Source organism: Cetorhinus maximus, chromosome 31, assembly GCF_964194155.1.
Source record: "Cetorhinus maximus chromosome 31, sCetMax3.hap1.1, whole genome shotgun sequence".
Taxonomy (NCBI): Eukaryota; Metazoa; Chordata; class Chondrichthyes; order Lamniformes; family Cetorhinidae; genus Cetorhinus; species Cetorhinus maximus.
Window position 1 is genome coordinate 10,349,605 of NC_135909.1, and position 27,833 is coordinate 10,377,437.

Sequence of the window (27,833 nt, forward strand, 5' to 3'; positions counted from 1 at the left end):
TATATTATAGGTTTAATCAGATGGCCCTTCACTTTAAAGCTCATTTGCTAAAACTTGCTCACTCACTGAACTTATCAAGAAAATGTCAAACTAAATGTGTTCCGCAAGGACAATGTTATTTTTTTCTGCTCCATCACCATTAACTTTTCCAGCTGCTCTTTCAGCCACTGTAAATCCGGAGAATGAAAGGGAAGGAAAAGTCCTGCTCCCTTTCCTGAATCCTATTTGTTCATCATTCCAATAAAACCTGGGGAAAGGACTGTAATAGCTCAGTATCAATTTTGATTAAGTCAGAAATATTCCATTTAAAAAAATCATTCTAGGTATTTGGCCTTCGCTGGTTTGGACAGCAATTATTGTCCATCCCTAATTGCCCTTGAGAATACGTTGGTGACCTGCATTCTTGAACCTCTGCAGTCCATGTGGTGTCGGTACGTCCCCAGTGCTGTCAGGAAGGGAGTTCTAGAATTTCTACCAGCGATATTGAAGGAACAGCAATATATTTCCAATTCATGGCTTGAAGGTGAATTTCCAGGTGGTGGTGTTCCCATCTATCTGCTGACCATGCCCTTCTACACGGTAGTGGTCCAAGGTCTAGATGGTGCTGTCGAAGGAGTCTTGCTGAGTTCCTGCAGTGCACCTTGAACATGGTACACACTGCTGCTACTGTGCGTCGGTGGTGGAGGGAATGAATGTTTTTGGATGTGGTCTCCATCATGCGAGTTGCTTTGTCTTAGACGGTGTAAAGCTTCTTGGGTAGTGTGGGAGCTGCACTCATCCAGGCAAGTGGGGAGCATTCCATCACACTCCTGACTTGTGCCTTGTAGATGGTGGACAGGCTTTGGGGAGCCTGGACGTGAGTTACTTGTCGCACAATCCCTACCCTCTGACCTGCTATTGACGCCATAATATTTATATGGCTATTCCAGTTCAGTTTCTGGTCAATGGTAACTCCCAGGATGTTGATAGTGGGGGATTCAGTCATGGTAATGCCATTGAACATCAAGGTAATAGTTGGATTCTTACTTCTTGGAGATGATTATTGCCTGACACTTGTGTGGCGCAATTGTTACTTGTCACTTGTCATCTCCAGTGAGACATTGACAACCATCCGATTCCAGGCCTTTTTTATGTGAAACCTACTCAAACAGGAAGAAACAATAACTAAAAATATCCAATAACTTGATTCGAACCCACGTGTGAAAAGCACAATGGTTTCACAATCCCTCATCTTAACATCCCCTCAGAGCCGATCCGAGCTTTAAGTCATAGTCTCGAATCCTTTTTTCCAGCCGTGAAGAGTTGGCAAGAAGGTTCTGAAAGTGCAGCCAGGTGTGCAATGTTGGAAATGCGGCTCCAGTAAGCAGAAAAAAATGTATCACGTCAAGTCAGGAACTGTTTGGAATGGAGCAGTGTGAAACATTTCCCCACGATTTATTTTTTATCTAATCATTGGTTTTCAAACATTCCATCAATGGGAAAAATATTGCTTAATGTGTATAAGAAATGAATACTTGGGCTGCTTTTAAATACATCGGCTAATCTTAAATATCTGTACCTTAAATATCTCCCCTTAACATTCTCTCTGATAACAGCATCTCCAGTTTGTATTTTTCAGTCCATCCACATATGGAATCCCTCACCACTGATCCCATTCCAGAAAATTGACACTGCACGCTCTCCAAGGACTTGATGTTCTTCATAAAGCCCTCACCAAGATCTTATATTCCACATTACAACGTGATACCCCTCCAATTCTTTAAATCCTATCTATCCGAGTTATTTTTACAAACTTAGCTGATGATTCCTTATAGATGAAGACAGGCTTCCTTCAACATTAATCTTCTTAAAGATTTGGAAAAAATGACCTTCCAATCTCCAATCAATAAATCCTAATGAAATTCTCCAGTCAGCCCATGAACAGCCCGCCCCCTTCATTCCACTTATTGTTCCTTTTATTTTCACTGATCCCACTTCTTCAGCACAAATGCTTCGCTCCTCTCCTTTAAACCCTCTTCAATAAGAGGGCACAAATCCTCCGTCGGCAATTTACAAATTACTTCTTTAACATATAACTCGTGTTAAAGAAGAGATACGAGAAGGTCTGGCTGTGCTAAATGTTGATAAGTCAGTGGGACCAGATGGAATGCATCTGAAAACGCTGAGGGCTGTAATAGTGGAAACTGTGGAGGTATTGGACTGAATCTACTGAATATTATTTACTTTTTTACAGTTACAAACCACTTTGTTACTCTAGAATGCAGAAATTAATAAAAGTGAATCAGTGTTGAACAGATTCTGACATCCCTCATCTCCATTTTATTTTACATGGAGCAACTTGTCCTCAGTGTAAGTGTGTTGCTCTAAGAATGAGATCACCACGTCCTGGGAATATAGCAGCAATCCCGCCAAGGTCTGATCTGCAACCTTGAAACTCAGTGAAAGTTTGTCACCATACTCTCCGAATCTGATCGCCACTTCAAGCCCAACATTCAGCTTGGGTAGGCAAACAAAACAACCTGATTCCCCTCGTCCTCCAACGCAAACTGAACTCCAAAGGTGAGGTGAGAGTGACTGCCCTTGACATCAAGGCAGCATTTGACTGTGTGGCATTATGGATCCCCAGCAAAACTGAAGACAATGGGAATCGGGGGCGGGGGGCAGAGGGTGGGGAGCTCTCTGCTGGTTGGAGTCATACCCAGCACAAAAAAGATGATTGTGTTGTGGAGATCAATCATCCCAGTTCCAGGACGTCACTGCGAGAGTTCCTCGGTGTGGTGTCCTAGGCCCAACCATCTTCAGCTGCTTCACCATTGACCTTCCTTCCAGCAGAATTGGGAATGTTCGCTGATGATTGCTCAATGTTCAGCACCATTTTCAACACCTCCGATACTGAAGCAGCCCATGTCCAAATCATCACCCACCCTCTGTCCAGAAGACTCGGGACTGCAAAGAACTCTAAGAAATCTCCTCTCAAATTCCTCGTCTCCAAGGTAAATATCCCCTACCGCTAAAATGTATCGAGGTAATTTAAGTTCCTCGCTGCGAAATATTCTCGTTAAACTTTATTGCTTCCTCTCCAATGCATTCACATCTTTCCTAAAGTGTGATACCCGGAACTGGGCGCAATACTCCAGCTGTGGCCGAAATACTGTCTTTCCCAAGTTCAAAACAACCGCTTTGCTCTTGTAATCTACGCTCCCATTCATAAAGCCAAGGATATTGTATGCTTCATGAACTATTCTTTCAACCTGCACTGCCTCCTTCAATGATTTATGCAGATGTCCATCATTTCCCGCTGTTCCGGCACCGTCTTTGGAATTGTAAACTTTATTTTGTCTTTTCTCCCCGTGTTCTTCCGACCAAAATGTATCACTTCATCCTTCTCTGCAAAACAATTCAGTCGCCCTATTTTCCAACCTGAATATGACCTTTTGAAGGAAATTGCTCTTTCACTCGAATTTCTATCGCTCTTTTCACAACCACAGGAGGTTCAAAACATTCACAGGCAATGAGTGCTCTTGAAAGTCGTCATTGTTCAAATGGAGGAAATTGCTGACCGTTTGAACGTTTTGTTCTACAATGTCAGAAATTCCCTTATGTGGAATAGGGAATGGGCACATCATGTCCTGGGCTCTGTGGCGCAACGGATAGCGTGTTGGACTTCTAATTGCTGTTGTATAAGAGATTCAAAGGTCGTGGGTTCGAATCCCACTAGAGTCGATTTTTGGATAAAAGCAAATCAGCAACTGGTTCATCGGAGAAGGGAAACTGCCGTCACCAACCCCTTTCTGTACAGGTGAATCCAGTCACGCCCCACTTTCCAATCTGAACCACATCACAGAAGAAAACTCGCCACCGAATAGTGAAACAGGTGGCAACAGGAGGAGAGCCGCTTCGCCGCTACAAGGATACACAATTGGCTGAATGGCAGGAAACAGAGGTTGGTGGTAAATGGATTTTTAATTATCAGGAACAGCAAAGGTCAACAGCAAAGGGTTGGGACCTTTGCTGTTGACCTTTGCTGTTCCTGATAATTATCAATGACCTTTGTGCCCAGGACAAAATTTCAACGTTTGCGGAGGATACAAAGCTTGGAATCATTGTGGAGAGTGTGGAGAGTATAGAACTTCAAATGGACTTGGACCAGTTGGTGGAAATGGGGAGACAGGTGGCAGATGAAGTTCAATGGAGAGAGGTTTGGTAGGAAGAACTTGGAAAAACAATATAAAATGAAGGGTACAACTCTAAGGGAGGTGGAGAAGCAGTGGGACTTCGGTGTTTATGTACGTAAATCATTGAAGGTGGTAGGACATCTAAACCCAGCGGCAGAGTCATGGAACGAAAGTACATGGCCCCTTTTTACAACATTAACTGCCATATTCTGGTAGTTTAAATATCGAGTCATTGACTGTGCGTGAGCGAATAGATGACTGACTGGGTGAGCTAGTGACTGAATGAATGGTTAGGTGAGTGACGTGTGTAGGTAGATAGCTGGCTGAGTGAATGAGTTTGGTGGGTGAGTGCGTAGGTGGGTCTGATGGTTTAAGTGCGTGACCGCGTCAACATACAGGTTGGGAGCCAGCCAGGAGATCCGCGGAGAGGTCAGCTGGTCGGATCGGGGCGACTGAGTATTCGGTTGCGCAGTAACCCAGGTGATAGACAAGAAGTTACTGTTTACCCTTTCCTGGGCATCTAGCAAGCTAATTGTTTGGGATTTGTCCCAAGTTTCTGACTCTAGTTCCGGGTCGGAGGCATTCGAGGAGAGTCCACGGCAGGAGGGGTGAATGTAAACTTCCGGGGATGTTCTCACGTTGGTCCACATGGGAAAGACCTTTTGGCTGAGTTTGTTGACACCGGAACAGCAGAGAGCACGCGCTCCACACGTGGAGTTTCAGTGTCTGTGACGTCAAAGCCAGTGACGCTCCAGGTCACTTTCAGCAGCGGAGATGGTGCAGATCAAACTCAGCCCGAAATGAACACTGTTTTTGCTGTGTTCCGCTCGCTGGCCCACTCCCGAGTCGGAATTCAGTCTATAAATGTTTAAAAATATTTCTTTAAGTGCATGTTGGTCCCACAAATGGTGAGACTGGAGAATTAATAATGGAAAACAAGGAACTGGCAGAACTGTTGAACGGGTATTTTGTTTCTGCCTTCACTGTGGAAGAAGGACATATAGAGTGTACAGAGCGATAGAAATTGGTTGGGTGATTCGCAGATGCAGAATAACTTGGGAAAATGTGAACTTGTCCACTTTGGCAGGAAGAATTTAAAAGCAGTACATCATGTGACAGGAAAAATGCTGCATAACTCTACAGTGCAGAGGGTTCTGGGGGTCCTGGTTCATGAGCCTCAAGAAGTTAGTATAGAAATGCAGCAAGTGATTAAGAAGGCGAATAGAACTTTGGCTTTTATTACAGAAGGAATCGAATATAAAATTCTGGAAGTTTCCCCACAGTCATACACAGTTGGTGAGACAGCATCTGGTGGACTGTGGACAGTCTTGGCCTCCTTAGTTAAGAAAGGATATAATTGCATTACTGCAGGTCAGAGCAGATTCAGTCGACTGGTCCCTGGAATGCAAGGGTTTTCATTTGAGGAAAAGTTGAGGAGGTTGGGCCTATACCCATTGGAGTTTGAAGAATGGGAGGTTGTCTTATTGAAAGATATAAAATCCTGAGGGGACTTGACAGGGTGGCTGCTGAGGCTATGTTTCCTTTTGTGGGGGACTCTACAATCAGGTCACTCAGTTTAAAAATTTCGGGCTCTCCCATTTCAGACTGACAGAAGGTAATTTGTTTTTTTCTCTCTCTCAGTGGGACATTAATCTGTGGATTTCTCTTCCCCAGAGAACAGTGGAGGCTGGGTCATTGAAAATGTTCAAGGCTGAGTTGGAGAGACTTTTGACAAAGGAATGAGTAAAGAATTATGGGGGGCAGACAGGAAAGTGGAGTTGCGGCCACATTCAGATCAGCCATGCTGGAGCTGCTTCGAGGGGCTGAATGGCCTGTTACTGCTCCTGATTTTCGTGTTATTGTTCTTGTGTGCCTCTCTCGGCACTGCTGTCCCTGGCCTGCTCACGGTCTCGCTTGCCGGACTGCTCGGCGCCTCAGTAACCTCCCGCTCTCCGGCCTGCTCCCTACCACTCACCGCCTCACTTGTTGTTCTGCTTGTCACCATCTCCTCAGTTCTTGTGGTGAGATGGGCGGCGACAGGTGTCAGGAGGAAGGTGCCGAGTGGGAGGTGAGGGGCTTGGTAGTCGGGTAGCGAGCGGTGCGGCATAAGGGTTGGAGTGTAGCGCAGCGAGCGAGGCGGCGAGGGTCTGGGGTCTGTGCACCTGGCATTCGGGAGCAGGGGAGTGAGTGGGAGGCAGCAAGTGGGCGACCGTCAACGGCTGAACAACGAGGACGTCAGCGGTGGGAGGAAGGGCGCACGCACCGGCAGACTGAGTGGGTGCCGAGTTCCTGTTCCAGCTCGGTGTCAGGAGTTACAGTGTAAAACTGATCACAATTCTAGCATTGCTGAGTTCTGATGAAATGTCATCGACCTGAAACGTGAACACCCTTTCACTGACCACGCTGCTGCCTGCCATGAGGTGCAATTCTTAATTGTTTTCTGGTGTTACGACAGAAACCCAAAAGGAGGATTGACGCACTCTGGAGGACAATGAATGCACATAGCGATTATCTCGCTTACCTGTAGAAGGCTCGTTGGTCTAGAGGTATGATTCTCGCTTCGGGATTTTCGTTAACTGATCGTGCGAGAGGTCCCGGGTTCAAATCCCGGACGAGCCCTCGTGTGTTGCTACTTGTGATGTATGTTTTTTTACGAGCGAAAAGGCGGGTTTTACTTAAACCCGGGCGAGTTTTTAGAACCTGAGAAGTCATTATAACAAAATTATCACTGCAAAACACGTGGAGTAAATGAAGAAACTGTTGCTCATGTAATCGGACGGTTAATTTATCCTAATAAGAGAATGAGTGTAACTGAAACTTGGGTTTTCTTGCCGTCTCCAAGGATACTGCCTGGCCTAGACACCGCCTGGTGTATTTCTTCAATGTTCTCTTTTACCTAGAGCGCTCTGAAAGAATGACTGGTATCTTTTGGGTGCCAATGAATGTCTATATTGGCTGAGTTATATACATACAGTTATATTATTGGTCTCGCCGTGTGATTCTCGCTATGGGACGTTTCATAAGTGAGAATGTGAGCGGTCTATGTTTCAAATCACAGGCGAGCTCTCACGTGTTGTTATTTGTCGTGTAAGTCGCCCAGTGCATTGTCTAAAACTCATTGCGGTCTATCTAGGGCGGTTTACTTATCTCAGGGGTCAGTTTGAGAACTGGACCCACCATTGCAGAGAACTCATCGATGAAACACACATGAAGGAAATGAAGGCAATTTGAAAAAAAAAAAATTGCCCACTTAATCGCACTGTAATGTTACCCGAACACACTAATTAGACAATCCCATTTTCTGGATGAATGCATTCGGCTGTTGTATTCTCTGAGAGAATTGTAAACTTTTCTGATACGGCCAGGTCTGGGAGCCCCATAGTGAGAATTTGATTTGATTATATTTTGTTTGTGTTCTAGGAATTGTACTGAGCAGAAAGTGAGCCGTTTCACCTCGATCGATATTTTAGTGTAAAGATAATAAACAATTTCAGGAGAAGGTATTTGATTGGCTGTGTGTGCTTAAAGTTGATTAGGACCAGACGCAGACGAGGTGCATCCAGAATACTGAGGCAGGAGAGCAGGAATTGCAGGGCCGCTGGCCAGAATTTTCCAATATTCCTTAGACTCGCGGTGGTGACAGCGGAGTGGAGAATTGCTATTGTAACATCCTTGTTCAAAAAAATGTGTAAGGATAAGCCCAAAAACTACAGGGCAGTCAGTTTAACCTGGGTGGTGAGCTACCTTTCAGAAAGGAAAATTCCCGACAACATGAAAATTACCTCGGGAAAATGCACATTAATAAGTAAAACCAGCATGGATTATGTTATAGTCCCAGCTGAGATTACCCCTGGACAATCCTAAACCCAGAGTGGAACCCAGCTTGATAGATCCTAACTTTTATTTGTTTGGTTAAATACGTGGAAAGTAGCTTCTGAACAGAGTCACAGGAGTCAGCTGATCAACTTTTAGCAAAAAATAATTAAAACATTCATTCAACGAGAAAAGATGAATCATGTTACAATACTCTTTCACCCACAACTACAACTTTACAGGTGGAGACAGGTTTGTAAGGACAACGCAAGTTGCAAAATCTATTTTATTCTTTAATTTCCACAGTAATTACACAAGCCATGTATCAATAGGCACCCTGTGGTAAGGCACACCAGACCCTGAAACCAAGTGACAGATGCCACCTTAACCAGATGCTATGGATCTCTCCTCAACTCCCCCCAGAAGCTTGTCAAGCCGTGAGTCAACCAGGTTCACTGCACTCTGCCTTTCACACGAGTATTTCCAATCTCTGCTCTCTACACTTCGCCTTGGCATCTTCTCCCAAACCAATGCTTTCACTCCGATGCCTTCCACAAAAGTTCAGCTCCAGGGTTTCGAACTATCCTTGCAATGTTCCTCATGGGTCACCACATGCATACAAGCTATCTTCGATGCACTCTCTCTCATCGACTCAGCTGTCAACAGTACGCTACTGCTTCACGTGCCCATGGCAAAGATTTAAAGACCTTCAGTTGTCTCTTTGGCCCTTTTTGCCCCTTGCCAGCTGTTCTCCCTTAAAATTTGTTTTCTGCAGCTTTTGTGCCTTTCACCCTGAAGCTTGAAGCCATTCCCTCTGCCCCTCACTCTTAAATTCATTAACAGGACCTGTTTGAGGTTCCCATCCTTCCTTTGACCAGAAGGTCTGTTTTGGACTTTCCCCTCTTCCACTCCCCTGGATTTTGGGATTTTTCTTTCGTTTGGGACTAACTATCTGCCCCCTTTTCCAGTCTCTCTTGGCAGCAACTTTCAAAAACCAACCGAGGTCCGCAGCTTCCAAATCAAAACTGCAGTTTCTCTCCTTCTGTGTGTGTGTCTGTGGGAGGGACCTGCCTCTCTGCCTCCCTCTTGCTAGGCAACAGCCCAATTCTTCTACTGATGTGTTTGCTTCACTTCTTAAGTCATAAGCCTGATTGGCGATGCAAGCACCTTTTAAAAACGAAACTAAAACTCCATTTGACCTTTCTTAACACACATACAGAAATACAAATCAAACTTAAACTTTACAGCTAAAACTCAATCCTAACAATTGCAAATACCAGTCTAACTTACTTAAAACTCTCTACTTCCTAACTATTTGGTAAGAACAAATCGTGTTATTTAACTTCAATTAGTTTTTTTTTGATGCAACAGCAAAGCATTTTGAAGAGGGTGAAGCCCTTGATGTGATTTACATGGACTTGCAAAAGGCATTTGATAAAGTGATGGACAAAAGACTTCTGAGGAAAGTTAGAGCTCATTGAATAGAAGGGACAATAGCAGCACAGATACGAAATGAGCTGAGTGACGGGAACCAAAGATTTGTGGTGAACTGTTGCATTTTGGACTGGAGAAAGTTATCTTGTGGAACTCTCCAGGTCTCTCGGGGACTTGCGGGGTATCGGGAACTGGTGGAAAAATAGAGTTGAGACCCAAGGTCAACCATGATATCATCGAATGGCAGGGTAGGCGCGATGGGCCATGTGATCTACTGCTTCTCCTATTTCTTGTGTCCAGTGTCAGGGCCCCTGCTCTTCCTGCAATTCATCAGCCAGATCTTGTTGCAAGCTCACAATTCCAACATTTGCCGATGATACAAAATTTAGAAGCACTGTGAACTGTGAGGAGGATAGTGTAGAACTCCAAAGGGATCTAGAAATGTGGATTGAACGGGCGGACAGTTGGCAGGTGAAATTTATTGCAGACTAACCCGGTGTCATTCGTTTTTGTAGGAAGAACAGGGAGAGGCAACACGACATGAAGGTTACAATTCTAAAGGGATTGCGGGAACAGAGGGATGTGGGTGTATATGTGCATAAATCATTTATCGTCACAGGACAGGTTGAGAGAATGACCAGTAAAACAGACAACATCGTGGGCTTCATCAATACAGCATGTAGCAAAAAAACAATGAAGTTATGTGAAGCCTGTAGAAAACATTGCTTCGGCCTCAACTGGAGTATCATATTGAATCCTGTGCATCACAATTTAGCAAGGATGTGAAAGCATTAGTGAGATTGCAGAAAAAAATCACAAGACAGATTCCAGGAATGAGGAACTTAACTCACATTGAATGATTGGAGTTGGGAATGTGTTTCTTGAAGAGATGGAGTTTGAGAGGAGATTTGATAGAGGTATTCAAAATCACGAGATGTGTGGACAGGGTAAATATGGTTTAATCGTTCCATTGATGGAATGATCCAGAACAAGAGGGCACAGATTTAAATTAATTTACAAAAAAAGCAATTACCACATAACAATTTTTTTTTCTCTTGTAGCCTGTGTTTAGGATGTTGAATGCAGTGTCTGAGAGTGTGCTGGAGGCAAGGACAATTGAGGTTTTCAAAAGGGAATTTGCTCCTGATCTGAAAAGAAAAATGAGCAGTGTTACTGGGAAAAGGGTGTGGAGTGGCAGCAGGTACGCAGCTCGTTCAGAGGGACAGCCGAGTCCAGACGGGCCGAATGTTCTCATTATGTTCTGTGATTCAATGATCCCATATAGAATCAGGGACGTTAGTGAAGACTATGATCAACTGGTGAGCAGCAAGTGTCTAAGTGGGGTTCTCACGGCAGTAAGTGTTGCAATTTCCTGGGACAGGATGTGACTAAGTGGCAGTTTCCTGGAACAAAACATTCATAGAAATAGAACCATAGAAAAGTTACAGCACAGAAGGAGGCCATTAGGCCCATCTTGTCCATACCAGCCCGAGGACACGCAGGTGCCCTTTCTAATCCCACCTTCCTATGGCAATTCGCTATCAGACAAGTGCACTCAACAACCTTCAATCTTCTGTCAATAGTATAAGACAGGCACCAGAATCACTTGATAGAGAACTTGGGAGACATGGATTCATTGGTTGATCTATGCAAGTTGCTGATGTTGAGATTGATTCATGGTAATTTCACATAGAAATCAGTTTCAACCCAATGAAATCAAACCACGTTCCCACTCATTCAGTGAAAGTGCTGTTTTCTTTGCAAACATTGCAGAGTTATTTATTGAAATGCTTCATCTTGCTGTTTTGAACATTTGTTCTCAGTCATCTTTCTATTTTTAGTTCCTAACAAATCAACAACAGCTATTCACCGTGATAAATTACTTCTACACAGGGTGTCTCGGTTGGTGACATTCACACCTCTGAGCCGCAAGTTTATAGAGTCAAATATAAATCCAGGGCTTGAGGACCAAAGTCAATGTCAACACTCCCAGCAGTGGCTCAAGAAGGCAGCTCACCACCGCCTTCTCAGGGCAAATCTGAACTCTTTCCAATGTAAGTATATTCCCCTTTAAAGAAGGAGACCTAAACAGGACTCAATGCCGAACACACTTGAGAAATTCTCCAGTAGTTGTCACGCGTCGTTGTGAAATCTTGTGGTTGTCAAAACAGCTGAAGAAAAGCAAACCTTTGTTTTCTTTCAGAGAAAACCTATCCAACGCAGGGTGTTCCCTCCTTCTCGCTCTTCCTCATTCCCTGCACACGTTAGAGTCTGATCTCGCAGGCTTAATAGACGCAATCTCGGCTGTCTGTCAAAGGGCTGATCAGAACCTGTTTCCTTATCCAGGTAAACACCTACACAGAAATAACAACAACAACAAAAATATTGTAGGGGCTGATTTATTTATTTATGGGTTGTGGGCGTCGCTGGCTAGGCCAGCGTTTATTGCCCATCCACAATTGCCCTTCAGAAACTGGAGGTGAGCTGCTATCTTGAACCGCTGCAGCCCCTGTGGTGTAAATCCACCCACTGTGCTGTTGGAGAGGGAGTTCCAGGATTTTGAACCAGTGACAGTGAAGGAATGGCGATCTATTTCAAAGTCGGGATAATGTGCGGCTTGGAGGGGAACCTCCACGTGTTGGTGTTCCCATGTGTCTGCTGCCTTTGCACTTCCAGATGATAGCAGTCATGGGTTTGCCTGCCGATTAGGCAGACAATCCAAATGCTAAGAATTTATTACGAGAAAATCTTTTCCACACGTTATCTTTGGTTCCTTTTCGAATGAATTAAAATCTGCCCTGGTTGGTCACTGACCCTTGAGGCAGTGGGAACAGTTCATCTTTATTAACTTTCTCTAAACCCTCTTGACAGTTCTGTCTGTGGAGTGATTAAAAATACCGAATTCCAGACGTGGGATTTGAGCAATGAGGGACTGTAGATCAATGATAAGGGAAGTGATACTTTGATAATCAGATTAGGAAATAGTTTAAAAGTTATGAAATCCGTCCAAACCTGTGCATTGCTGGTTCAGGAGCACAATGCGTCTCTAGGGCGTGGGAAACTCGGATTAGATTCCCGAAGTTGCCGATTCTGTAACAGCATCACAGTCCCTAAATTATTTTCTTTTCTTCAGGTGACTTTCAGTTTGCTTTCTGTTTTAGTGCAGTGATCTTGTAGTTAGGGAAATAAATTGATTTCAGCATGATGGGCGGATTGGTGATTCAGGGGTAGAATTCTTATTTTCCATCAAAGAAACCTGGGTTCGATTACAGTGAATGCATAACTCAATGTCTTCAATAATGTTTCAAGGATCAAAGTTCCGGGACAGATAAATACCCAGTTTCTCGCTTATCCATCATATATTTGATGAATACAAGTCTATAAAACTGAGATTTAAAATTAAAGTGCTGTTTCCCGATGGGATCTCTGAAATTCCAGGACCCTTTGCTGAGAGAGATGTTTCCTAATTTCACTCCGGAAACGACTTGTTTTTTGACTGAGCCCCAAAGCCCCCAGACCCTTCCCCCTCCCCCAATTCCAAAATTCCCGCCATCGCTGAAGTTTCTCTCTCTGACACTGTCGCCTTAACATGTCGGAAACCGCGATCAAATTGTTCATTAATTCGGGAAGAACGGCTTCCTTTGTTCGTGGTTTATACGAAGGGGCTGTTCTGTGGTTTATTTTCTGGAATTTAGCAGCGGTTGAGGGGAGGCCACGAGGCAGAGAGTGAGAGAGATTCAAAACACTACAGGAGAATGATGAGGAGAGGGTTCTGACAATAGGAACTGAGTTCCCGATCTCCCAATCCTTATTTTCCAACGAAGGACACAGAGTCGTACTCAGACCCTGAGGCCATGGATCTGGGATTCAGCGGATCATCCAAAAATCGAACTGAAAAATATACAGCCACGATATTTATTTACATGGCACTAACATCAGTTCCGGTATTACATTACTTGACCGCGTGGCCTAATGGATAAGGCGTCTGACTTCGATGGTACTTGGTGAGGTTATCAGAAGATTGCAGGTTCGAGTCCTGCCGTGGTCGTTTTATGTAGAAATCTGTTTAACTTTCTGAAAACCGCGGTCTCACTCGTCAGCTGAAGGTTCTGCGTTTCCTTCCTAACATGGCAGGGCTCTTTCTCAAAATGTCTGCTCTTGTTAATTTATGCATTAATTTCTAACTCATTTTGTTTATCTGATCACGTTCGTTAAATTATTGATGTGTCCAACTGGAACAAAAGCTATGCGTCAATCGGTTTAATAAAATGCTTTGGGAGAATTCCAATCTTCTCATGAAGCGGCTCGATCATTAGCTGAATCTGCTGTCACTGGACTAACAATACAGAGGTGCCAGACTAATCTCTGCGGGCACGGGTTTAAATCCCAACAGAGCAGATTTAAATTAAAACATTTCCTAAATTTGGAATTAAAATCTCGGCTCAGTAATGGCGGCTATGAAACTATCATCGATTGTAGCAAAAACCCAACCGGTTCACGAATGCCCTTTACGGAAAGAAATCATCCGCCCTTCCCTTGTCTCTCCTACATGTGACTCCAGACAAACAGTAATTTGCTTCACTCGTAACTTCAAGGATAATGTGAGATGATCAACAAATGCTGGGCTTGCAAAAGACGCCCATAGACTATGAAAAAATAAACAAGTGGGAAACAGACACGACATGATTTTCAGGATGTCTACCTTTTCCCTTGAAGAATGAAGACTGGAGGCTGGTCTCATACAGGTCTTTAAAATTATGAAAGATTCTGGGAGGCTGAATTTAGGGAAAATGGAGCAGAGAAGAGTAGATAAGTATGTGTCTCGCTCTCACAAACAAGACATAGGCTGACGGGTCGCATACAACGTTATACTAATTAACTGCGCATCGGCAACTCATAAGAGCGGTAGATAAATTCCATCCGCAATGTCTCCGCGGCACCCTCCAGATTCCGTGGGAACACTGCCGAACAAACTGTAGTGTCGTTCTTGAAGGCAGCTCCACCAGCATTCAGGCCAAACTCCTGAAAAATTAAGATAAAAGCAAAATACTGCGGATGCTGGAAATCTAGAACAAAAACAAAACTACCTGGAATAACTCAGCAGGTCTGACAGCATCTGCGGAGAGGAATACAGTTAACGTTTCGAGTCCGTATGACTGTTCAACTGATAAAGAGTCATTCGGACTCGAAACGTTAACTGTATTCCCCTCCGCAGATGCTGTCAGACCTGCTGAGCTTTTTCAGGTACTTATGTTTTTGTTTCTGAAAAATTAACTTGGATGGACTGCGCACTGTGACCGGATAATCGAAAAGCGTCGCATCCGCCAAGTCCTGTTTCCTCAACTCTCAAATGGACAACATTCCAGGGGAGGACAAAAAAATGCTCCAAAGACACTCTGAAACGTTAATTCAAACGCTGCAGCATTCATATTAATGACTGCGAGGAACTTGCTTCTCACCATTCAAAATGACCAAAACCTGCCCCCCAAGCTGCAGCGCGCTGTGAGTCCCCAGGTCTTCATGATGAGGCAGAAAGGCGGCTAAGAAGAAGTAACAGGAAGCAAATCCTGCACTCTGGATCTCACTACCTCGTGGGACATCCTGTCCCCATGTGTCCAAAGGTCTGTGGGCCGAGAATTGACCTGTTCACTCTCATGAAGACCCATGGCAGAAACTCACGGCCCTGAGTGGATGTCATCCTCGTATCGAGGGCCAGACGATAACCACTGCTTGTTACATAATACATATAAGAAATGGTCATCTCCATCCATAGTATTTCTACAACTGCCCCTTGCCGAATAACATGAACAAGTCTCCTCTGTTGTCAACTTCACTATATCAGAATGTGCTGCCATCTACTGGCCGCAACAGAGCGGTAGAAACTCACATTGTCGGTGTCGCGGAAACAGGTCAATGTGAGGAATTTGTGATGTGGTGATGGGGCAGACATAGAAATGCAAATATGAAATACAATTTAAGAAACACGATTAATTAATTTATTCCCATTGAATCGGCTGCAGTTACAGGCCAACTATCGCCTGGAACAACTGAGACGATTAGATAAACTGCATTTAAGGGAAGTCTAGATAAGTAAAGGAGGGAGAATTAATTTCAGGGATAAACAGAGAATGTTACATGAAGTATTCTAGGTGGAGGATCTTGTCGGGCAGTTTACCTGTTAGAACAAATGGCCCAGTTTCAGTGAGGTATATTCTGGGTTGAATGAATCCAGATTTGCAAAGTGTCTCAGGGACTGACAGACACGTAATGAGTCCCACACTCAAACTGTGAACAAAAGACAGAGAGATCCAGAATGAATCATTAACTCAGGCATGACTGACTGATACACAGTGAATCGCATACTCTCACAGTATTCAATGGACAGAATGATACAGAATGAATCATACACACAGGCACATCATCAGAAACTGACAGATCCACGATTAATCCCGAAAACAAATCCTCTCCCAGGGACAAAGCGATAAAGAATGAATCTACAGAGACCGACAGATGGATAATGAATTCCACACTCAAACCCTGTTCCAGAGACAACATGGTCCTGAATGAACCCCACACACATACACATAGAAGAGCTACAACAGAGAAGGGGACTATTCGGCTCTCTGTCTCTCCTGAGATGCTTCAGCAGAAACTCAGCTATCCCAGTCCCCAGCCCTGCCTCCATAGCCATGTAAACTTTTATCTTCAGGTGGCTGTCCAGTTCCACTATGAACGCCCCGATTTTATTTTGCCTCTACCACATATTTCAGACAGTGCATTCCAGATCCTCACCACTCACCAGGGAAGATGAATCCTCATGTCCACATTGGTTCGTTTAAAACCGGTGCTTTGCACCAATAGAAACTGTTTCTCACTGTCTAATCTGTCTCAATCTGTCGCTGCCTCGTTGTCCTGTATTCTCGATCGTCAAGCATTGTTTCTCAGTCTGACCCCATCCCTGCAACTTCGGAAAACCTCTTGGCCAACCCCTGCTCTTTGTTCGTATGTTCCATCAAATTACTCGATAAATCGGGATGAAGAACTTCCTTAAAGACGCAGTCATTGGTTTAAATGAAGGGACCGAGCTGTGATTTAATTTCTGGAACCAAGTAGGTCCTGGAGGGAGCCCAAGGGCCAACGAGAGTTATAGAGAGCAGAAAAATTCAGGGGAATGGTGAGAAGAGAGAGAGCGAGCAATTGGGGCTGAGCTTCCGATCTCCATTTCTACAAGACAAGAGGGCCTAACCAAAAATTTGAGCTAACCGATCAAGGGTGATATGAGGAAGGTTTCTTCACACAAAGGACCGTGCAAATCTGCACCCCTATCCCGCAAAGTGGTTTAGAACTTGGGGGTCAATTCGAACATTTAGGAACTGCATCTGATAGTTTTTGATTGTTTGTTTGTTTCGCAATTATTTTAAGGATTATAAAAACACGATGGATGGATGAAGTTCAAATACAGACCAGTCATGAGCTGAACAGGATTGAGTGGAGAACAGTCTCCGTCCGTTCCTCTATTCACATCTTCCTAATCCTGGACCAAACAAATCATCACCCACTCTATTTTTTCTTAACAGTCAAAGTTAATTTCTCCTCCCCATCTTCATAACGAAAAACGAAATCTGGAGGGAACTGAAACGAGGCTCATTCCTTTGTTGAGAACATTTTCCTCTCACGATGAACGATTTCCTGTTGAATACTAGAACCCCATCCACCGGTCAGTTACCAGTAACTGCTGCTGACACATAGAGAATCCTGTCACCCCTGCATTCTCTATATTTCCACAGCTGCAAATTCTTCCATCAGTTTTGGGGAATATTAATCCTGAAAAATCACTCCGATTATGATTTTGTTAACAATAACCAAATCCAATCAACCGGGCTTTTCCCTCTCTGTTAAACCTCTTTCTCGGTGGTTGCATATCTTACTGATTGGACACAGGAGTTGATCAGTGGCGGACAGACCAACTGAATATTAGAGCAGTTTCCGATGTGGTTAAATTTCAAATGAAGTTCATTTATCATTTTGCCAATATATCAAGAGATTCAAACTAGTCCTGTTAAAGCAGAATGACAGTGAGTTCAGTAAGAAATGTTTACAAAGTACAGCAATTTCTTTCTGCTCACTGTACACACATATAGCGAATTGTTTCAAACAGCAGGAGCGGAACCCGCAGCCCGCAGTCTTCATGTTAGCATTGACCTGAATTTCAGTTTTGTGGGTAGAGGGGTACAGGGTGCGCGGATGTTATTGTGGGAAATGAAGTCACTTTTCCTGTGAATGGAGCCGGTTAAAGAGCTCGGGCCAGCCTGAGAGTCCCAGAGGCCGGGGTCAGTGGGTAGCCTGGGGATAAAACAGGCCCCAGAGACAGGAAATAAGATTTTAAAGAGAGAGGGGGTGCGGGCGGGGCGGGACGGGGTGATGCGGGGAGGGAGAGGGAGAGCCGGGGAGGGAGATAGGGAGGGAGACAGCGAGGGAGAGAGGGAGGGAGTTAGAGAAGGGCGGAGCTGGAGGAAGAGAGGCAGCGGGCGGGAGGGAGGGAGGAACTTGAATTTTTCCACCACATTTTGCAACCTCAAGAAGACCTAAAGCCTGACGGCCAATGGTGCGGGGGCGGAGATGTGTCTTGGTAAGTGAGATTGCTGCTTGAATGTGCACAGCAACATCCCACCGCAGCAACCTGATCAATGACTATATAATCTGTTTCAGAGATCCTGTTTGAGGGATTAATATCGATCCCAGGACTCCGGGTAAAACTCCGCTTCTCTTGTTGTAAATAGTCTGGTCGGATTGTTCGCATCCGTCCGACAGGGAAATGGGGTTTCAGTCTAAATTGTGGTTTATGAGTGAAATAGTCATGTATCTTTATTGCCCCTCTGTGGGGCAATACACAATTTGTGAAACATATTTGCCTCTTCTAGAATTTCAAGCAGTTGGAAGCACTGAAGAAGTCTTGGTTCTATCTTTACTAATTCACGTGAACTGTGATAATGAAATATAACATCTTCCAGGCAGTGGAGATATAATATAGACACCAAAAATACTCACATACCACCGCGGATGTTGCCTTTTTTCCCCCAGGGAGACTCGGTTGAAGAGTTTCCCTTTTTTGTTACTCTGAGCTTCTCAATGTTGTAATGCTGTCTGCTTCATTCCTTCGTTCAACTGTGGGTGTCTATCTCTCATTGTCTGTGACACCTCTTCAATTAACAATCTACTTCTGCTTCTCCTTACAGAGTGCAATCTCTTCTGTCTTTTTTCCCTATGCAGTGAACTATGATTCAGTCAGCTGCTCCCTTGCTTTTTACAATGAGGAGGTTGTGAGTTCAAAACTCATTCCCGAATCCTGACCACAAATTCAGGCTCACAGTCTAGTGAATTCTTTGCTGTTACTGGTGCCAGCTTTTAGACGATATGTTGAACTGAGCTGCCATCTGCCTTCTCACGTAAAATATACCATGGCACAATTTCGGAGAGGGGCGGGGGAGTTATTCCATGATGTCGGAGACATTCAAAACAGATCATATTGCCTTCATCACATTGCAGTTCCTGGAAGCTGACTGTGTGCAAATCCTTTGAAATTTTTTTCAAAAACATGATGAATGATTTCCTGTTAGGAAAAGTCAAGTTATTATTGAAAACTCTGCTGAGTGAGCTTCATTGGACAGCAGAGAAATCAGGTGAAGAATTCGAGTAAATCGACATCAGAGAACAAGTCACCGTCAAAACTGGATCAACTCTTGCGAAGATCAATGAATAAAAGCTGAAAGCTCCGCGCATCATCAGTTCATTAACCAGAGACACTCACAGGGTGTTTTGTACAATGTGTCTCTAATGCAAACCTGAAGGAACGAAGCCTTACCAGTTCATGGTGATATTGGGGATGGAACTCCATATATTTAATAAGTAAGTCAGAATGAATAAACATAGGACTCCAAATAATGATTATCTGTGTCTTTGACGTGATTCTCTTCCCGTTATGCTGATACGCTTGTCCTTCTCGATGGTACATGTATCAGGGAGGACGCTGCTGTCCAAATACGCATAGGAATTAATGCAGGTGTCCTGTAGATCGGACATACTGCAGCTAATATGTATTGAAGTGTTTACTGGAAGTAAGAAGCTGACACAAATTCACTGTACAGAAAAAGCCAGGTATGTTTTTCGGTTGCGGGCCACTGGATATTTTTGGTGTGAATAAGAACAAAAATAGCAGAAGTTGGTTTGGATTCATCGGCCTCTGTGCTGTGGGCTTCGCTGCACCGCCCTGCGACGGAGCCGTAATTCCTTCCTGCCGCTGAATACTTTACGGTAGCCAAACAAATATTCACTTCTTACTTATTTTTAATCAAGAGCACACGTGTTGGGAAGCTCACCCTGGCTGCGCAATTGCACTTCACAACACTCCGAATGCAACAGACAAAGACACAGAAAAGCAGTAGAGACGATCAGGACACACACAGTGACAGACAGGAAAAGGTGCTCAAACCAGCAAGATCCCGCCCCCACCCCACAAACTCAACCCCCCACCCCCTCACAGCTGGATGAGGGAAAACAAGCCCAAGAGAGACAGGGGGACCACCCGCTTTCTCGGCCACTCACTTTAGCCATCACCATCCCAGCGGGACCAACGGGGAGGCGCCACTCCCTGTGGGATAGAAATGGCAGAAATTCCCACAGCTCCAGTAACTAGACCTCCTAGTGGATCTGGAAGGGACACCAACTTCCGTCCATCTTGAGAGAGTCACAGTTCCCTGTATGTGAATGTGGATTAACCCCTTATATTCCCTCACAGACTCTGTGATCCCCGGGCCCTTGCGAATTCCAGAAAAAAAGACGCTAACACGACCTGAGAGCTGAGCAGGCGGGAGAGGGGATGGGTTTGGGGCACGGGACTGGGGACAGAGACGGAGGTGCGGGGGGTGGGGGGGTGGGGGGGTGGAGATGTGGTGGTGGGGGTTGAAAGCCATGGCGCAGAGTGATGAATGTGATAACAGGCGACTTTAAAGGTCACAGGAAAGCGGTGCCTGGAGCTACCCCGAGAGACAAGCTTTGGGTTGTCAGTAAAAATATCTCCTGTAATGAAGGCACAAAATCAGAAACAGGAAATGCTGGAAATATTCAGCAGGTCTGAAAGCAGCTGCGGAGAGATATTCCCGTCGCCAGGATGTAACTCTCCAATTGGACACTTCACGTCATTCAGATCTTACACTCTCAACACCTTCGTGTGAGGAACAGGTCGGGCGGGAATTGGGTCTTTGTTGATTTGAGCAAACAGCAATGCAGCAATGAGAAGCTCCTCACCCCCCGGCGGCTTGGGGAAGGATGGGACTCAGATACAGGAACCTGACAGGTGGTGGAAAATAGGAAAATCACATCGAGCTTTTGAAAGCAGTAACGATGAATATGGAATTTAAAACCATTTATGCAGAAAGGAGCAACTGAGTCAGGATGGCCGAGCGGTCTAAGGCGCTGTGTTCAGGTCGCAGTCTCCTTTGGAGGCGTGGGTTCGAATCCCACTCCTGACATTATTTTTTCCTTCCAAGCCCGAGATCTCCACCACCCGGGAGGAAAAAGGCAGCAGATGCATGAGAACAGCAGCAAGCTCCCCTCCGAGCTACACACCATCCTGACTTGGAACTGTATCGCCCTCTCAAATCCTGGAACTCCCTAACAGCGCTGTGGACCTACTTACACCATATGGGCTGCAGCAGTTCAAGAAGGCAGCTCGCTGCCAGCTTCTCAAGGGGAATTTCCGTCGGCCGAGCCAGACTCGAGGCAACCGGATCCCCTGAAAACAGCTCATAAAGTAAACTGGATACAAAAGCAACATACTGCGAATGCTGCAAATTAGAAATAGTAACAATCAGAAAGTGCTGGAAATACACAACAATTATACAGCATCTGTGGAGAGAAATTTAGAACTAGCATCTCAGGCAGTGAGATCATCATTTCCTTCTCTCTCAGTGTGAAATCCTTGACTCAGTCAATATCCCCTCCTCTTTTAATGACGCCTTTCTATCCAAGGCCTCAAATACTCCTTCCAAGTGAAACAGTGATGCACTTGTTCTTCTTTCATGTGCTCCATTTGCTGCCGCAATATGTTCTCATCTGCTTCAGGTGGGTGAGGGCTTTGAGGAATCTCCGTTCAATCCGCAAGCCTGACTCTGAGCTTCCTGTCACTTGTCATTTCAATTCTCCACCTTGCTCCCACTCTGACCTTTCTGTCCTTGGTCTGCTGCAGTGTTCCAGTGAAGAATAACATAAGCTCGAGGAAGAACACCTCACCCTGCACATTTCTGGCCTCAACGTCGAGTTCAATATTTTTAAATTATAAACTCAGCCTCTCTCTTGTTTCATGTGTTTCTTTCAGGATTATCATTTTATTTTCTGTTTCTTATTTAATTCCTTCACTTTGCAATTGGGCGGCTGATCTTTAGCCATTCTCACCTCATCTGGAGCCACATTTTGTTTTTTGCCTGTTCTAGTCCTTTGGCTTTGGCGCGGTGTAACCTTTTGTAATTGAATCTCTCCGGGCCCCCAAACCATTACAAACCTGTGCTTTTGTTCAACCTCTTCCCAAAGCCCGGACCGGTCCCTTGCTCCAAGTCTATTACATTCCTATATTCCCTCAGTTCAGATGAAGGGCCACCAACCTGAAACATTAATTCCTTTTCTCTCCACAGTTGCTGCTATTAACAGCATTTTCCGTTTTTATATTATAGTCTGTTCATTGACTTATAACACATCCCTTTTAAGAAAAGCGTCAATTATCTGGAATTGGTAACAAGCCACTTTTAATCAGACAGAGCCATATTTACACAGTTTCGATTCCCTGACAAAACACAGAATTTTACCGATTCCATTCTGTGCCCACGGGATCAATTCCCATGCCGGCTTCTCACACCCTTCCTGCTGTTCAGAATGTAGGACTGATTTTATCCATAAATCATAGAATGATAAAGGACAGAAGGAGCTCATTCCGCCTGCGTTGGTTCTTTGGTTGAGCGATATAATTACTCCTAGATCCGTGATCTGTTCCCATTTTCCTGTATTCCCTTCCTTCAAGTTTGTTTTCTCTCCAACTCTCTTTTGAAAGTTAATAATTAATCTGCTTCCATCACCCTCCCAGGTAGCTTCCATTTCACAATGAGCTCACTGTGTAAAATACATTCTCCTCATCCCGTTCCTCGTTCTTTTCTCAATCAGCTTCAAACTGTGTCCTCTGGTTAGCGACCCTCCTGTCAGTGGAAACAGTTTCTCCTTATTTACTCTAGTAAATTGGTCATCATTTTGAACACCTCATAGGAGATGTTTTTTCGATGCAAAGCAAGTGGAGGGAATAAAGGTGAATCTTTAAGAAGATTGAAGCTGTTTGTGAATTTATCCAAATTCGAGCCATTTCAGCAGCAGCGCCGTGATTTAACAAAACTCCCCAAAGCGCTTCAAAGGAGCTTGATCAAGCAACATTCGACATCCAGTCAGATATTTGGCCAGATGAACAAAACCTTAGTAAAGCTGATAGATTTTAGGAGGGTATTAAGGGGGAGAGTGAAGTGGGGATGTTTCTAGATGGAATTGCAGGGCTAAAGGCTCAAACAGCTGAAAACGTGGCCGCCAATGATGAAACAATGCAAAGTGTAAATGAGCAAGAGAACAGAGATGGATTCAGAAAGAGAAATGTCTTGGAATGGAACTGGAACTCCAGTCCGGCCAGTGAGAAATCCCCCCTGAACCACTAATGTTCACACAGCCGCTCATTCCATGTATCCAGTTGGAAACCTGTCTGAAGGAACATACAGTCTGACAGAGCACGTGTGATAATCCTCCACTATCTGATCTAAAGCTGCAACAGGAGCTGTTCATTACAGCTGTGATAACCGTGTTGGTCTTGATATTCAGTGGTGCAGATTCACATCATCCTTGTTTCGAGTTGTCTGTCATAAACAGTCTGGAAAGATGACTGAGCAGTAATGGGAAGCAGTTTCCGCGGTGGCTGTAAATGTCCAATTTTAAATCATTCTGAGGACTGAGCAGACTGACTCTGGTCAGCATCTTTCAAATGTTTTTGTTTTGTCCTGAGACGGTGATGAGATTTCGGCTCAAAAACAGAATTACCTGGAAAAACTCAGCAGGTCTGGCAGCATCGGTGGAGAAGAAATCAGTTAACGTTTCGAGTCTTCATGACCCTTCGGCAGAACTGAGTATAGTTAGGAGAAAGGTGAAATATAGGTGAAATATGAGATTTCGGCTGTTCAGTGGTTCAGATGGGAAAGTGGGGAGTGACCTGTATAGAAGGAAGTTCGGGACGGCAGTTTCCCTTTTCTGAGTATATTGATAAACCTCTTGCTGACTTTCTTCAATGCTTATCTAAAGCATTCCAACCCACAACCTTTAAATGTCTCTGTTTATACCGACTGCAAGTCCAAAGCGCTATCGGTTGCGCCACAGATCTACACCAATGATACTTGTTTCCCATCCCAATATGGGAATTTCTGACATTGACGGACAGACAGTTCAAAATTTCAGCAATTTGAACAGTGACTATATTTCAAAAGTGCTCATCGTCCGTAAAATGTTTTTGGACGTCCTGTGGTTGCGTAAAGAGCTATAAAAATTCAGTAGAACTTCAAAACGACATGGGCAGGTTGGTGCAATGGGCGGTTAAGCGGCAGAGAGAACCACATAACCCTACAAAAGTGACGGCGCAGAAAGAGGTGATTCAGCCCATCATGTCTGTGCTGGATTGAAAAAAGATGAAGAAGAAACTAGCCGCTCATTTTAAACCCTCTTCACAGCACCTGACCCGGAGCCTTGCAGGTTACAGCGCTCCAGAAGCAGATCTAAGTACATTTTAAATGAGTTGAGCGTTTCAGCCTCAACCACCGGTTCAGGCAGTGAAACCCAAATGCTCGCCACCCGTTGCATGAAAAAGCTTTTCCTCGTCTCCCCTCTAATCCTTCCAAAAATGTCCTTAAATCTCCGCTCCCTGACAATTAACCCCTCAGTGAGGGGAAAGAAGAATTTACTGTCCACCCTATCTAGGCCGCTCATCATTTTGTACATCTCAATTAGGTCACCCCTCAGCCTCCTCTGTTCTCAGGAAAACAACCTTAACCTATCCAATCTTCCCTCGTAGCTGCAATTTTCAAGATTTGGCAGTATTCTTGTAAATCCTCTCTGTGCTCTGTACAGTGCAATTATGTCCTTCCTGTAAAGTGGCGACTAGAACTGCACATAAAATTCCAGCTGTGGACTAACCAGCGCTTTTGCAGTTGATTTCCTTTTCCAGGGAAATGTGAAAAGATTAATTGTGGTCGGAAGAAAGCAAAGAGGTAACATAAAATAAAGCGTGTGCACCCAAAGGGCGTGCAAGAGCAGGGGGAAATTGTGGGCATCTTCATAAATGATTGAAGGTGTCAGGAAAACTTTTATTCATTCACGGGAAGTGCACTTCACTGGCTAGGCTGGCATTTATTGCCCAACCCTAGTTGCCTTTGAGAAGGTGGTGATCAGCTGGTGAGCTGCTGCAGTCCATGTGGTGTAGGTACACCCACAGTGCTGCTGGGAAGGGAGTGCCAGGATTTTGACCGAGCGACAGTGAAGGAAATGCGATATATTTCGAAGTCAAGATGGCGTGTGACTTGGAGGGCAACTGTCAGGTGGTAATGTTCCCAGGTAGCTGCTTGCCTTGCTGTTCTCGACCGTAGGGGTCGTGGGTTTGGAAAGTGTTGTTTAAGGAGGTTTGTTGAATTCCTGTATGCATTTTGTAGATGCCACGCACTCCTCGACTGTGCGTCGGTGGTGGAGGGAGTGAATGTTTATGTTTGTGGTGCAGTTCAAGCTTTTTCCTGGATGATGCCAAGTTTCCTGAGTGTTGTGGGTGCTGCACTCCACATGGCAATTAGCGACTATTCCATCACACTCCTGACTTGTGCCTTATAGATTCTGGACAAGCTTTGGAGAATCAGTAGGTGAGTTACTCGTCGCACAATCCCTCGCCTCTGACCTGCCCTTGTAACCACACTATTTATATGGCTAGTCCAGTTCAGCTTTTGGTCATCAGTGACCCTCAGGATGTTGAGAGTGAGCGATTCAGTGGTGGTAACGCCATTAAACGTCAAGGGCCAGTGGTTAGATTCTTTCTTGTTGGAGATGGCCATTGCCTGGCACTCATGTGGTGCAAATGTCATTTTTCATCCCAAGTTTGGATATTGTCCAGGCCTTACTGCATTTGGATATGGACTGCTTCAGTATCTGAGGACCCACGAATGGTGCTGAACATTGTGAAATTATAAGCGAACATCGCCACCTCTGACCTTATGATGGAAGAAAGGTTGTTGATGAAGCAGTGGAAGATGGCTGGGCCGAGCACATTACCCTGAGGAGCTCCTGCAGAGATATCCTCGAGATGAGATGACTGAACGCCTTAAGCATTACTACAAACTAATGGAGTTTTCCACCTGATTCCCATTGACTCCAGCTTTCCTAGCGCTCCTTGATGCCACACTCAGGCAAATCCGGCTTTGATGTTAAGGGCAGGCACTCTCACCTCTCCTCGGGAGTTGAGCTCTTTTGCCTATATTTGAATCAAGGCTGTAAGGAGGTCAGGAGCTGAGTGGCCCTAGCGGAGCCCAAACTGTGCGTCAGTGAGCAGGTTATTGTTAAGCAAGTGCCGCTTGATAGCACTACTGATGACCCCTTCCATTACATTACTGCTGATCGAGAGTAGACTGATTGGGAAGTAATTGGCCAGGTTGGATTTAGCCTGCTTTCTGTGTACAGGAAATACCTGGGCAATTTTCCACATAGCTGGGTAGATGCCAGTGTTGTAGATGTACTGGAAAAGCTTGGCTCGGGGCGTGACATGTTCTGGGGCACAAATCTTCAGTACTATTCCCAGAATATTGCCAGGTCCCATAGCCTTTGCACTACCCAGTGCCTTCAGCTGTTTCTTGCTATCACGTGGAGTGAATTGAATTGGCTGAAGACTGGCATCTGTGATGCTGGGGACCTCTGGAGGAGGCTGAGATGGATCATCCACTCGGCACTTCTTGTAGCAAATGCTTATCATTTGTGCTGATGTGCTGAGGTCCTCCATTATTGTGGATGGGGATATTTGTGGCGTCTCTACCTCCAGTCAATTATTTAATTGTCCATCACCATTCCCAACTGGATGTAGCAGGACTGCAGATTTTAGGTCTGTCTGTTAGTTCTGCGATCGCTTAGCTCTGTCGATCACTTGCTGCAGATGATGGTTGGAATGCAAGTAGTCCTGTGTCATAGCTTCACCAGGTTGACAACTCATTATCAGGTCAGGCTGGTGCAGCTCCTGGAATGTCCTCTTCACTCTTCATTGAACCAGGGTTGATCACCTGGCTTGATGGTAATGATATAGTGGGGAATATGCCAGCCCATGAGTTTATAGATTGTGTTTAAGTACAGTTCTGCTCCTGCTGATGGCCCACAGGGCTTCATGGATGCCCGGTCTTGTGTTGCTAAATGTGTTCGAAATCTATCCCATGTAGCACGGTGGTAGTGCTACACAACACGATGGCAACTATCCTCAGTGTGAAGGCGGGACTTCGTCTCCAAAACTTCTGTGCGATAGCCATTTCTACCGATAGTGTCGTGGACAGATGCATCTGCGGCAAGCAGATTGGTGAGGATGAGCTCAAGTATGATTTTCCCTCTTGTTGGTTCACTCAGCACCTGCCACAGACCCAGTCTCGCAGCGATGTCATTTAGGACTCGTCCAGCTGGGTCAGTAGTGGTGCTACCGAGCCACTTTTGGTGATGCACATTGAATCCCTCCACCCAGATGACATTTTGTGCCCTTGCCACCCTCAGTGCTTCCTCCAAGTGGTGTTCAACATGCAGGAGCACTGCTTCATCAGCTGAGGGAGGGCGGTACGTGTTAATCAGCAGGTTTCCTTGCCCATGTTTGATCTGATGTCATGAAACTTTATTGGGTCTGGAGGTGATGTTGAGGAATCCCCGGGCTACTGCCTCCCGACTGTATACCACTGTGCCGCCACCTCTGCTGGGCCTGTCCTACCGGTGGGACAGGGCATATCCAGGGATAGTGATGGTGGAGTCTGGGACATCATCTGTGAGGATTACTATGTCAGGCTGTTGCTTGCCTAGTCTGTGAGGCAGCCCTCCCAATTTCGGCACCAGCCCCCTGATGTTTGTAAGGGGGACTTTGCAGGGTGGACAGGGCTGAGATTGATGGTGCCGAGATCGATGTCGAGTGGTCCGTCCAGTTCCATTCCCTTTTTTGTGGCTTTGTCGTGGTTTGTTACAACTGAGAGGCTTGGTAGGCCACTTCAGAGGGCAGTTAAGAGTCAACCACATTGCTGTCTTCGACAGAGCGATCAAGTGGCTCTAACTCACCAATCACCTGCTCAC

At 45.0% G+C, this 27,833-nt stretch overlaps 4 non-coding genes across 4 annotated transcripts; all 4 read left to right on the forward strand.

Moving 5' to 3' along the window:
• Window positions 1-3,632: 3,632 nt before the first annotated feature.
• On the forward strand, window positions 3,633-3,723 carry trnar-ucu (transfer RNA arginine (anticodon UCU)). Its single transcript is given in 2 exon segments — window positions 3,633-3,669; window positions 3,688-3,723. It is a non-coding gene; the product is annotated as a tRNA-Arg (tRNA).
• A 2,981-nt stretch (window positions 3,724-6,704) lies between these two features.
• Window positions 6,705-6,794, forward strand: trnap-cgg (transfer RNA proline (anticodon CGG)). Its single transcript is given in 2 exon segments — window positions 6,705-6,740; window positions 6,759-6,794. It is a non-coding gene; the product is annotated as a tRNA-Pro (tRNA).
• Window positions 6,795-13,380: 6,586 nt separating this feature from the next.
• trnar-ucg (transfer RNA arginine (anticodon UCG)) lies at window positions 13,381-13,470 on the forward strand. The gene is given in 2 exon segments: window positions 13,381-13,417; window positions 13,435-13,470. It is a non-coding gene; the product is annotated as a tRNA-Arg (tRNA).
• A 7,397-nt stretch (window positions 13,471-20,867) lies between these two features.
• Window positions 20,868-20,950, forward strand: trnal-cag (transfer RNA leucine (anticodon CAG)). The gene has a single exon. It is a non-coding gene; the product is annotated as a tRNA-Leu (tRNA).
• Window positions 20,951-27,833: the final 6,883 nt, after the last annotated feature.